Here is an 11,363-nt window from a genome sequence, read left to right as displayed (position 1 = left end):
AGGCCTCTGGTGGTTTGCCGCCACAGGACGAGTGTCCATCTCGAGGAGGACAGCCGAGACGCGAAAACCAAGATAAAGAATGTGCACATGTAAATAAAATCAGTCTCTGATGTCCACATCTCTGAAATATAAACAAGATACAAGCTTAGTCATTAAAGGACCAGGGACAAGGTACTAATTTAGAGGTAATGTGGGAATTGTACATGTATGATGTTTTTTAGATAAATACAAATTTATCATATTACCCATGTTATGACTGTTTATAGCTTTCAATATACTTTCCTAGGTGGAATTAGAAGGGGAAATGCCCAGCATTTATACATGTTAACTGGACTACAATTAGGATTGGCATTGTGGATGTGCACCAACTGTCTACTGGAAAGTAAAAAAAATATCATTCACCGTGTTTAGAAGTCCTCAAAATCCAATGCAATGCAAATACTGCCACTTTCCTCTTATACTACCCCAAAAAAAGACACCTATTAACCCTAACCCTGGACATACTCCAGGGTTAGGGTTAGGTGCACTCCTGTGGGAAGAAGTAGGTTTCTACACAAATGTTCCATTATGGTTCTCGTCCTCACAGATATCAAAGACTCAGGGTTAACTAACTAATTAAATACTAACAAAGGAAACAGAAATACAAATGCAACCAGAGAAGAAATGAATGCTGATTGCAGAGGCTAAGTAAGAATTTCCATTTGGGGTTTCCAAAGCACCGTTAAATGTTATGTGCACATCAGGGTGCAAAGAGAGCCTGTTGGTCAGCCCAGAGGGGAGTATGACATCTGACACAGAGCAGAGGAGTTCTGGACCACGCAGACCCTTGCTTCAAAAGAACTGCATGGGAAGCAGACAACACCGCTGCATCTGGGTCACAAACAGGCCTTCCAGCAGAAAAGTACAGTATCATAAGGAGCACAGGTTATACAATCCTAGTCTTTACCGAACGCAAGAAAAAACATATCCTAACGAAGTCATGTGAAACCTTAGAGCATGTGCTGCTTACTTATTTATCTTGCTCTGACTTTCACCAGCTGCGGTTGAACTCAAACCCAATGGCCCCAAAAGTTGTCAGGTCTCAGATGCAGTATGGCTTGAGGGCCAATCTCCAATGCTGTGTCAGGGATCCTGCTCTAGTTGTCGGTTCACTTTTATAGCTTCCTTGAAATATCTGTAAAAGAGGAGCTGGTGAGCAAAAGAAAACTGCTTTAAAACATTGGGGTGTAAATCTCTTTTAATACTACGGAACCCTGTGTTAATGCTGCCTTCAGACACCGGCTCACTGTATTTCTCTCTCTCCCTTTCCCTCCTTTCTCCGTCGCAGCTCTCCGCTCATTAAGTACAACATGGAACTAAAAGACCACATCTTCAAATTCTGCACAAACTATAAGTGTTTTTTAGATAACGCTACATGTGCTCCGGCCAAGAGTCTACAAACTCTTCCTGTTTGGCTCTCAAGCTGCTCGTTTGTCTTTCTCTCACTAGTCAGAAGAACGCAACATTTCAATTACAGAAAAAAAGAAACTTCTCATAATCCTTGACGAATGTCCGCTAAGGTTCATCGATGGCTGGCAAAAGAGTTTCTTCGCAGCTGCTCGCATGTCTCCCACCGAGGGGAAAAACCCCCACATGGGTGGGAGATACTTGGATTTCTCAAAAATAATGATGTTTGAGCCTTTTGACTGATAATACATCTCTCCCTGTAGTTTGATATGGTTTTTGGGAGACTTATAAACCTGACAGAGAGAAATACAGCCTCAGAGAATGAAGAGAGGTCGGTATCGAGAAAACATGTGCTGGAGTAATGCAAGGCCTGTCTGAATAACAGACTGTTTGTGAACAAAACATCAGGTTGTACCTGCAGTGATGACATCAATATGAAATAACAATTGATCAGAAAGGAGCAATGGGAAAAGTGAAGTGAAGTGTAATCCATACTCAGAATTTGTGTTTTGCATTTAACCCATCCAAGTGCACACACCCAGGTAGTGAACACACACCCGGAGGCAGTGGGCAGCCATATTGCTGCGGCACCCAGGGAGCAGTTGGGGGATTCGGTGCTTTGCTCAAGGGTCTCACCTCAGTCATGGAATTGAGGGAAGAGAGTGCTGTACATTTACTCCCCCCACTGACAATTCCTGACCCCCGATCTGAGACTTGAACCCACAACCTTTGGGTTACAAGTCCAACTTGCTAACCTCTAGGACAAAAAGAAGACCTCAAAGCAGTCAAAACCTTGTTAGAAAATCAAGGGCCAGTTTTTCCTTCTCTTAAACTCTCAGGGCTGTGGTGAGCTTCAGCCCTATAATAAATAATGCACAGCAGTGTGTAGTGGGATCTCTGTATGAAAAATACTTGCGGAGAAAAAGAAAAAACACATGGTGCGTAGTGTGGCACAAAACATATTTCATGCATGACTTTAGAGAATGTTAATAAGGATTAGAAACATACTTCAACTAATGTTCGGCTTCCCTCATGGGGCCATGACTGATTTTTACTCATGTTTCTCAAATGGGAGACATAACATCTGAGGTAAAAGTAAAACATTTTAAAAACAAAAAAGGTAGGAAAATGCTTTTAGGGGTATAATTTGTGAGCACAGTATGGAGAAAAGGAATCATTCTTCTCTCTTAATAGCTAATGCTGAGCGGGTTCTCTTGCATTCGCTCTTTTTCTGCAGTCTTTATTTCATTAGGATGTCATGTCAGGGGCCCTCAAGTCTCCCTCTGACCCCACACTCCGAGCACGGCTTCTGGTTAATGTTACATCGATACGGCTCTTGTAAAAAAAAAAAAAAAAATGCTTTAACGTACAATGTATGTTCGGTTCCAAGGAAAGATGGACCAATTAATCTGATTATAGTCTCAAATCCGACAACATGTGTACGCGTGTATCTAAGCATGTGGGATGCAGATGTGCGGTGTGTATGTGCGTGCCTGCAAGCGTGGAACTGGTGGATCAGGCCAAAATGTTGAGGGGGGACAGCAGCTGCCCTTCCACTGCGAATACATTGTACATCAGCTCTTCAAAAAGCTCTGCAGGCCTGTCGGATACTGAAACATCGGCACTACTTGAAAACCACGAAACAAATATGCCACCATGCACAGTCACTTTGTTAGAAAGGCAAGACCCCACAGCACATGCCACTGTGTCCATGCGTGAGCATTGCATGGTATCTATGGTGGCATTTTTTCAAAGTTAGGTTGGAGGTTTGTTTGCGGACAAAAAAAAAAAAAAAAAAAAAAACCTTCCTAAAGGCAAATAATAAACTGAAGCCAACCATGAAATTATGTATAGCATTGACAGAACAATAAAGAGTGTTTAAATGTAAATATGACACATTTCCCAAAGGATATACAGACAATCAAAATTTGCCACAAAGCTGCATCCCAAAGCAAAACTAGTTAAGGTTTACAGGTTTACTGTGAGCATATCCACTCTTGTTCATCACATGACACTGTGTAGTCACATACAAAGACAACTCAGCAACTGTATGCAAATACAGCCCACGTGTGAGTGACAGACAGCCATTCTGGACTGGGAAATAACGACAGGAAAGAGCAATGAAAGGGATACAGAAGTGAAATCATAAACCTCTGTCCAAGCCTTCATGCTCCATTTGATATCATAACACTAAAGCACTTAACACTTCAGAGCAGATCATTTGTATTTCTCCACTTACATCACTGGGTCCAACGTTATGGATGAAATGTTTGCAGGGCTCTCTTAAGCTATGATACATTTCTGTCCTTGCTTTGATTTTGCTTTGTTAATAGTATGAAAGTTACCATCGTACCTAGACAAATTATTCTTTAGTGGTGGTTTTGGGATCCAAAAATGTGTTGCAAGTTTACTCTAATATATCAAACACTAGACACGGAAAAACAATGCTAAATTCAAATTTTAAACAAATGCGAAAATGTTTGATCTTAGGAAATTTTGTTGACTTTTGTACTACCAGCAATTGTGTTACTGTGCCACTTTATTTCTGGTGTAAAATTCGGATCCTGAAACAAAATCACGGATCTGAACTGGTGTTTCTGCTGATGGGTAAAACATATCACAGATTAAAAGAAAGAGAGGAGAGGTAGGAAATGAGTACAAAACATAAAACAGCAAAATAAAAAAGGTTCAGAGTCATACACAGTCTTTTCTAAAAGACTTATTCACAAGACATTACCTCAAAATCAAAATTAAATCAATTAAAAATTAATCAATCAAAATTACCTTTTAAAAAAATGTAAGCCTGTAGTAGCAGTACCGTGGTAAAGTGATGGAATCAAATGGTAATATCATAGTGTTGGAAATAAACATCATGGTATTGATCATTATGGCATTTATTGTACCATAATATTTATACAGTATATTGCATGCATTTTAACACTGTTTTAATTGAAATGTCTTAACCTGTAGAACACAGTCGTTCAAAATTTTCACATTGCAGATGCTGAACCTACTAGCATTTTAAAACAATTGTAGATAAATATTCAACTTAATCCAATGTTTTTTTTCATTGTTTTCCATTTTGTTTGGGCATCATATTGTTTTACTGAGTGAACGCTGCACCGAACGACTCAGTGTGTGAGTGAACTGTCTGAGTGATTCAGACTTCATGAACTGATTCAAAAGTTTGTCCTATTCGTTCAGAAGAAGAGACTCAAAGTAATGATTCATCCAAGAATCTATAAAAAAGAGAATGAACAGTATTATTTTAGACATTTATAGTATAACATGTTATTTTAGTCCTTTAGCTCCTGTAAAGAGTACTTATGCAAACAAGGATGAATGTGACAGCAAATTGTTTGGATTGGAGCAAACTGTTTATCTCACAGACAGAGATGTTTTGGGGCGCGTGAAGTGTTCAGGCTTTGCCCTCAGGTGGTTTGGCACCGTGTCCCACCACTACAGAGCTGAAGAAGGAGGAGAGTCTGGTGCATGGTGTCATGTGGAGCTGGAGGTCAGGGCTCTGCCGCCTCTCCAACTGAGCACCAAGCGCCACACACCGGCTCTGGTTTCATGTTCTGAGCCGGGGGTCAGGATCGCTTTCCCTCTGCTAACTGCAGGGGCAGGGGCCGCTCCTCACGCCTGACAACAGACAGACGCCCACATCGGGAGGGGGAATAGACTTATTCACTCAATCCCAAGAAAAAACAACAGAAGCAGGGAAGCCAGGAGAAGAGATGGATTGGTCTGAGATGGAGAACATGTTTGAGGCCAAAACAGAAATGTTTGACTCTTTTTAGGGGCGAAATATGCAAAAGTCAGGTCTATCTATTCTCCGTATGTGACTCGAGTGAGCTTTGTTTCTCATTCAGTCCTTACCGCTGAATAAGCAATTCTAAGGTTCAACGTTTCTTCGAAACACTATTATGTCTGAACAGCATATTTGTGTTTGTGGTTATGAATCCTGCCAAAAAGGATGGGCATCGAGAGGACTGGTAAAAAGTGTTCTATCAAAACAACAGCATTCACAAGGTATAACAGAATAAAGAGGATGCACTGTTTGACACAAAAACAAAGAATATCTCTCTTAATATCTCAATATTAATCAGCCAATATTTTATTTTTTTGGCATCTCTCGTATATGTAAACAAAGACACATAAGTCTTCATTAAAATGGCACAATGGAATAAATCATTTTCCTTTATTCAATTTTCAGAAATCCTTAATATTTCATTCCCTCATCCACCTTTTTTTCAGACTAGCAGATCATTTTGCTGCACTTGCGAGTGGTGGAAATTCCCAAGAAGATGTATTGTGGCTCTTTCAGAGAAATATTAGCATCCAGCCAGGAGAGACATGGAAATACAGCAGAGAGGGGAAGAGAAAGAAAGGAAAAAGGCACAGACGATCAGTATCGTATTTTTTTTTTTTTTTTCGTGTCTCACAAAGGTGGTATCCCTTTGTAAAAAAGCAAGATGAGACCTGACCTAAACATGACATCACAAAGATCTCAGCTGAAACCTTCTCTAAAATAAAACTGTAAAAATGATGATAAAAATAAACAACAACAACAACAACAACAACAGAAAAAGATCTGTTCTTTTTCTATTAATATATTATTCTGGGTTAGACTGGGTACAAAGTTCAGTTGACAGCATAATGATGAGTACCACAAAACGTAATTTTGACTTGTTTTTTTTTTTTTTTTACAAAAGCAACAATAAAAGTCACAATGAGGCATTTACATTGTAAGTAAATGAGGCCAAACCACTTACATTAATTTTTATTTAAACTTGTATTTAATGTTAGCTGTAAAGTTTTGTAATCATTAGGTTTGCTTAATTTTTTCACATTGTCCTGGAAACAAAAAATTTCTTATACAACTGTTTCTCACTATAATCACATTAACACAAACTGTTTACCATCGCTTTTCTGTAAAGCAGTTTTTCCATTTTAAAACATACAAATTGTTCTCATTTACTTCCATTCTAAGTGCTTTGCTGTAAACCAGATTTTCTTTCTTTCATTCTTTTTTCTTTAAGAAAAGAAAGAAGTTGTAATCAACAATACGCCAATGCTGTTGATCAATCTTAACTTGCATTGAACCCGGAATACTCCTTTAATCTCTATGCCAATAAAATTCAAGCCAATTGTGTTTACACTGCTGTGGCTTTGTGTTTAACCCCTCTGAATCGTCTGCAGTCCAGTTAGCTGCTCACTCAACTCGTTTTTTTCCCTGTCTCAACTTCTTTCATTCCAGTCTCCTTCATTGCGCCTCCTAACATCCAAATATTTCCTCTTTCCACTTTTTGAAGCCGCCATGGGTCTTTTGACCTCCAGCACAAATCATTTTAGCAGCTTGCGGGGGGCTCGCAGTCTCATGGAGGTATGGAAATATGATCCCCACCATCTCCTGCTCACGTTTGTTTTCCTTGGTCCAGTCAGCGATGGGCCGATCAGCAGCGATCCCCATAGCGAGAGAAGATCAGGACCGTGGGTGGGGAAACCGAAGGCATTGATGGTCAGTACACTGACACTTTAACTTGTCTTCTACTTCAGCTTCTCCTCAACCCTGGGAGGGAGTTGACGAAAATTTAGACTGCAACGTTCAGGATTCCGGATTTTGTGCTGGATACACACACTGAGCATTGCACAACAAGATGAAGCCATTTAATTTCGATATACCAATGAAACACACACACACACAAATGTGACCCTGCAAAACAAAACCAGTCATAAGGTTTTCAGTTTTTTGAAATTGAGATTTATATATTACCTGAAAGCTAAATAAAGAATAAGCTTTCCAGTGATGTATGGATTGTTAGGATAGGACAATATTTGATTGAGATACAACTATTTGAGAATCTGTAATCTTAGGGTGCACAAAAAAAAAAAAAATCATATTTAGAAAGTTGTTTAAAATGTCCAAAAGAAGTTATTAGCAAATCATATCATTAATAAAAGATTAAGTTTTCTTGGTTTTGAGCAGAAGCTTATAAAGAAGCATTTTTTTTAAATAAAAGTTTAATAAGTTTAAGAAGTTTATAATTTTATAAAAACCTCTACGTTAATTTTTATGTTTAAACATGTATTTTACTTAACATGTCTGCTTGTAGAACACATTTAAGATTCTTGTCATGAAAACTGAGGCTGACTTCAAACATCTGATCCAAAAAAAATAGAAAATAAAACTCCAAACTTACAATTCCATCAACACTGTTTAATGTTACAGCCACTTAAAATATTGCTGCCAACCAAAATGCAATCTGTCATGTTCCCTGCAAAAACCAGGATGTGCTAAATTGTAAGAATTAAATTGCGGACCAGAGTAACCTATCCAACATTTCGGTTTAATTTTCCTGAATGGACCATACAAGTAGTACGACAACATTTAAGAATGTTTCAACTGCTGTTCTTCTCTTTTCCTTTATAATGAAACTGAAGAAATATCACAATGTGGAATGCGGAGCTTTAGAACTGTGGTTGGGAAAAAGAAGGCAATTGGCTGGTTGAGGTAATCAGATTGGTTTCAGAGCATCTGATCTGGAGTCTAACAGACTTCCAACTAGTTGAATGAGTAAATAAAGAACTGTGGGAGCTCCAGCTGAATACAGATTACCTCTAGCTCCAGGAGGGTCCGACCCAGAGAAGACTTATTCCACGTGAAGGAAAACTGAGCGGCCGCAAAAGACCACAAAGCATCCAGCAAAAACCAGCAAACATCATTCTTTCAAATGACCCTTAAAAGGTTTTTACATTTAAAGTTGACCCAGAAATAAAGACTGTGTCATCATTTACTCAACCTCATGTTGTTCCAAACATGTGATTTTAGTAACACTTTATCTTAGTTGTCCTTGTTACGCAAAATACATGTATTTACTTTTGTAATTACAATAACTTATGCATAATTACATCCAAGTAACCCTAAAACAAACTCTATAATCCTAACCCTAGCCATATAGTAAATAAATGTAGATTATTAATATTAATGAGTGCTTAAATATACAATTACAATGCAACAAGGATACCTTAAAATAAAGTGTAACCAGGATTTTCTTTAGTCAGAAAAGTCAGGTTTGTATTCACATGAGGGTGAGTAAATTATGACACAATTTTGCATTTATGGTGGAATATCCAATGGTGCACCTGCCAAAATTCCAAAATGCTACCCAGATATTTTATATTTCTGGACTTTTCCACCATCAAGAGCTTTGTTCTTTTTTAAAATGCATTCAGAACCAGGGTTAAATGGAGAGAGAAAACTCCCTAATGCGTGTGTGACTGTGTCTGAGCCTCATATAAGACCCCTCTCATGCTCACTTGGCTGTGAGAGAGGTTTCGGATGGAGGAAGTGGCAGTGGTGCCATTCCAAAGCACTGTCCCATTCCACCTCATTCTTCTCTCTTTTCTCCCTCTGACACAAATAAGAGGATTAGGGCACACAGCTTCCGTCAGTCCCTCCATTCAAGACAATGCTGTGAAGAGCTTAGCAAGATAGCCTTGGATAGCGGAGCAGACCTGTCATTCAAATCAGCTAGTACTATGGTGGTTGGGAGGCTAATCTCATTAGGATATGAAAAAGAAAGAGAGGGAGAGATAGAGTCTGAGAAGTCCAAGATGAGATTTGATTATCATCCTCATAACTTGCATCTAAGACATGAGCCAAGCTTAAATCTTCTTGTATATGACAAGACAGTTGAAACACTCTCTCAAGACAGCTTAATAGGATTATTTTGGAGGATGTGGAGACTTTGAAGGAAACCAATAATTGTTATATCACCGGATTATGTTGCTGTTGTTTTTGCATTTACAAATTCTATTTATCTCCACGCTTTGCTTTCATTTGCAAACTCAAGATTCTTGTTTCGAGATGAACCTACTTGTGAAATGTCTCCATGCACAGGTAGAATGTGTTGGGTGGGTGTGATAGTGGGCCGTGGGTGAGCCACATGCCCCGTGGCACCACTTGCCATCCCAGTGCCAGTGTTTTCTAGCGTATCTGTGAAAAGCCTGTGTAGGAATAACACTGTGGAGACGCTGAGCTTCATCATTATGTTGAGAAGAGTGTGGAAAAGAGACAAGAAAAGAGTCTACAGCAACATTAGAGAGGAATGATGGAAAGATATGGTGCTTATGGCTTCCTAATATTATGCTAAAACAGAAAGAATATTTTTATTTGCATAATGAATGATATATCCTGCAACGAAGTAAACCAAACTTTAAATTGATTCCTCTGAAAAAAAAAACACTGTGCCTCAGCATCTCAACCAGTCCGACTCAAAATGCATCTTAAATGGGGGGGGGGGGGGGGTGAAAAGGGGCATGATTATATCATTATTTATGAAAATCATTTTGGTGATGTTATAATGGCAAATAAATTACACACTTGACATTAATTATCTAATACAGTATAATTAACTAATGCTTAAAAATATAGATTAGATAAGTGTTAGGTGATTTATATGAACATTTGATGCTATAACATCTACTTATTTAAGCTTATTCTTAGCAATCATTATATAAATAGTACAACAATGTGTGTGTGTGATTCTTAATCATTCAGTGTGTCAAGCTAGAGTCAACAAAAACATTGAGGTCAATGCAAATAAATGAAAACTAGTGCTGGCTGTGACAACATTTTCATAATCTCACATTCATAATACAGAGTGGTTCAAGAAAATGTTAGCTTCTGCGAGTACTATATTTATAATAGTAAAATGAATACCCTTTAAAGTTGGCTCTGGCTGGCACATTAAGTATATAGACAAAGATTTTTCCATGGTTAAATACTATCACAGCTGTGGAGTTACATGTCAAGGACATTAACAACAGTCACACATCTAAAAGAGGAGAGACACACAGGGAAAACTAAATAATCTATTCCACGGGTGAATTTTAAAGCAAAACCCAGTCATCTAAGGCTCCCCTCTACACCAGAATAACATCCCTTTAGGTCAAAGCGTTAAATGTCTGGTAGTGGGGGGGGGGGGGGGGGTGGCATAGTCATGAGATGACAGATGATTGCATCATTTTAATGCTGCCAGGAGAGGCTGGGCTAATGTTGACACAAAACCTAATACTTCCTTGCAAAGGAACAGGCTGGCTCAGCCTCGGCCTCATCCCAGAGCAGAGCGCTACGAGGGCCTTCAACACGGCGAGCAAAACCCCTGAACGCTGCAGGATTAGTACCTGCTTCACTTCTAGTACTACCTTTTCTCACACGTTCATCGAAACACTGCTTTTTTATATTATACGAGTAGCGAATCAATTATTCAAACACATCACAAATCATTAATAAATCATTGCGCTGGTCTACAGGTTATTTTAATTGAAACAATAAATGGAGAGTAAAGGCATTCTTGGTAAAAACACAATGTCATGGTTTACTGGGAGGGTGTACGGCTCCAGTCATGTAGAAAACACACTGCCAGGCCCAAAATCCACTCATGTCAGCGGGAATGCAGCATCCCGCTCGCAAAGCAGAGCTAATTAAAAAACAACACATTGCAGGAGGACGCCCCCACAGTGCTAAAATAGAACTATCAGCACACTAGGGGATCATCCACAACTTCCTACTTCAAGCAAATTATCCCTGGACCAAGACTTACAACAAACTTGAGCCAGGTTCCACTGACACTAAAGGCCAGACAAGAACACCTTGAATACTACAGAAAATGTATACTCTTCAGTTAAAAGTGAATACAATTTAACGGCAGAAGTTGAGGTACATCTATCTATCTATCTATCTATCTATCTATGCACACACAAACACTGAATGCACAGAAACCCTCCTTACTTCTCTCAAGGCACAGAAATCCTGTTGTCTATTTGAGAATAATTCTAATCCCAATAATGAGTTCAATACAACAACAAGAAACATTTTGTTTTTCTCTCACATACAAAATAAATGAATAAAA

The sequence above is a fragment of the Carassius auratus genome, unplaced genomic scaffold (assembly GCF_003368295.1).
Source record: "Carassius auratus strain Wakin unplaced genomic scaffold, ASM336829v1 scaf_tig00023997, whole genome shotgun sequence".
In the NCBI taxonomy this organism is placed as follows: Eukaryota; Metazoa; Chordata; class Actinopteri; order Cypriniformes; family Cyprinidae; genus Carassius; species Carassius auratus.
This window is presented reverse-complemented; position numbering follows the sequence as displayed.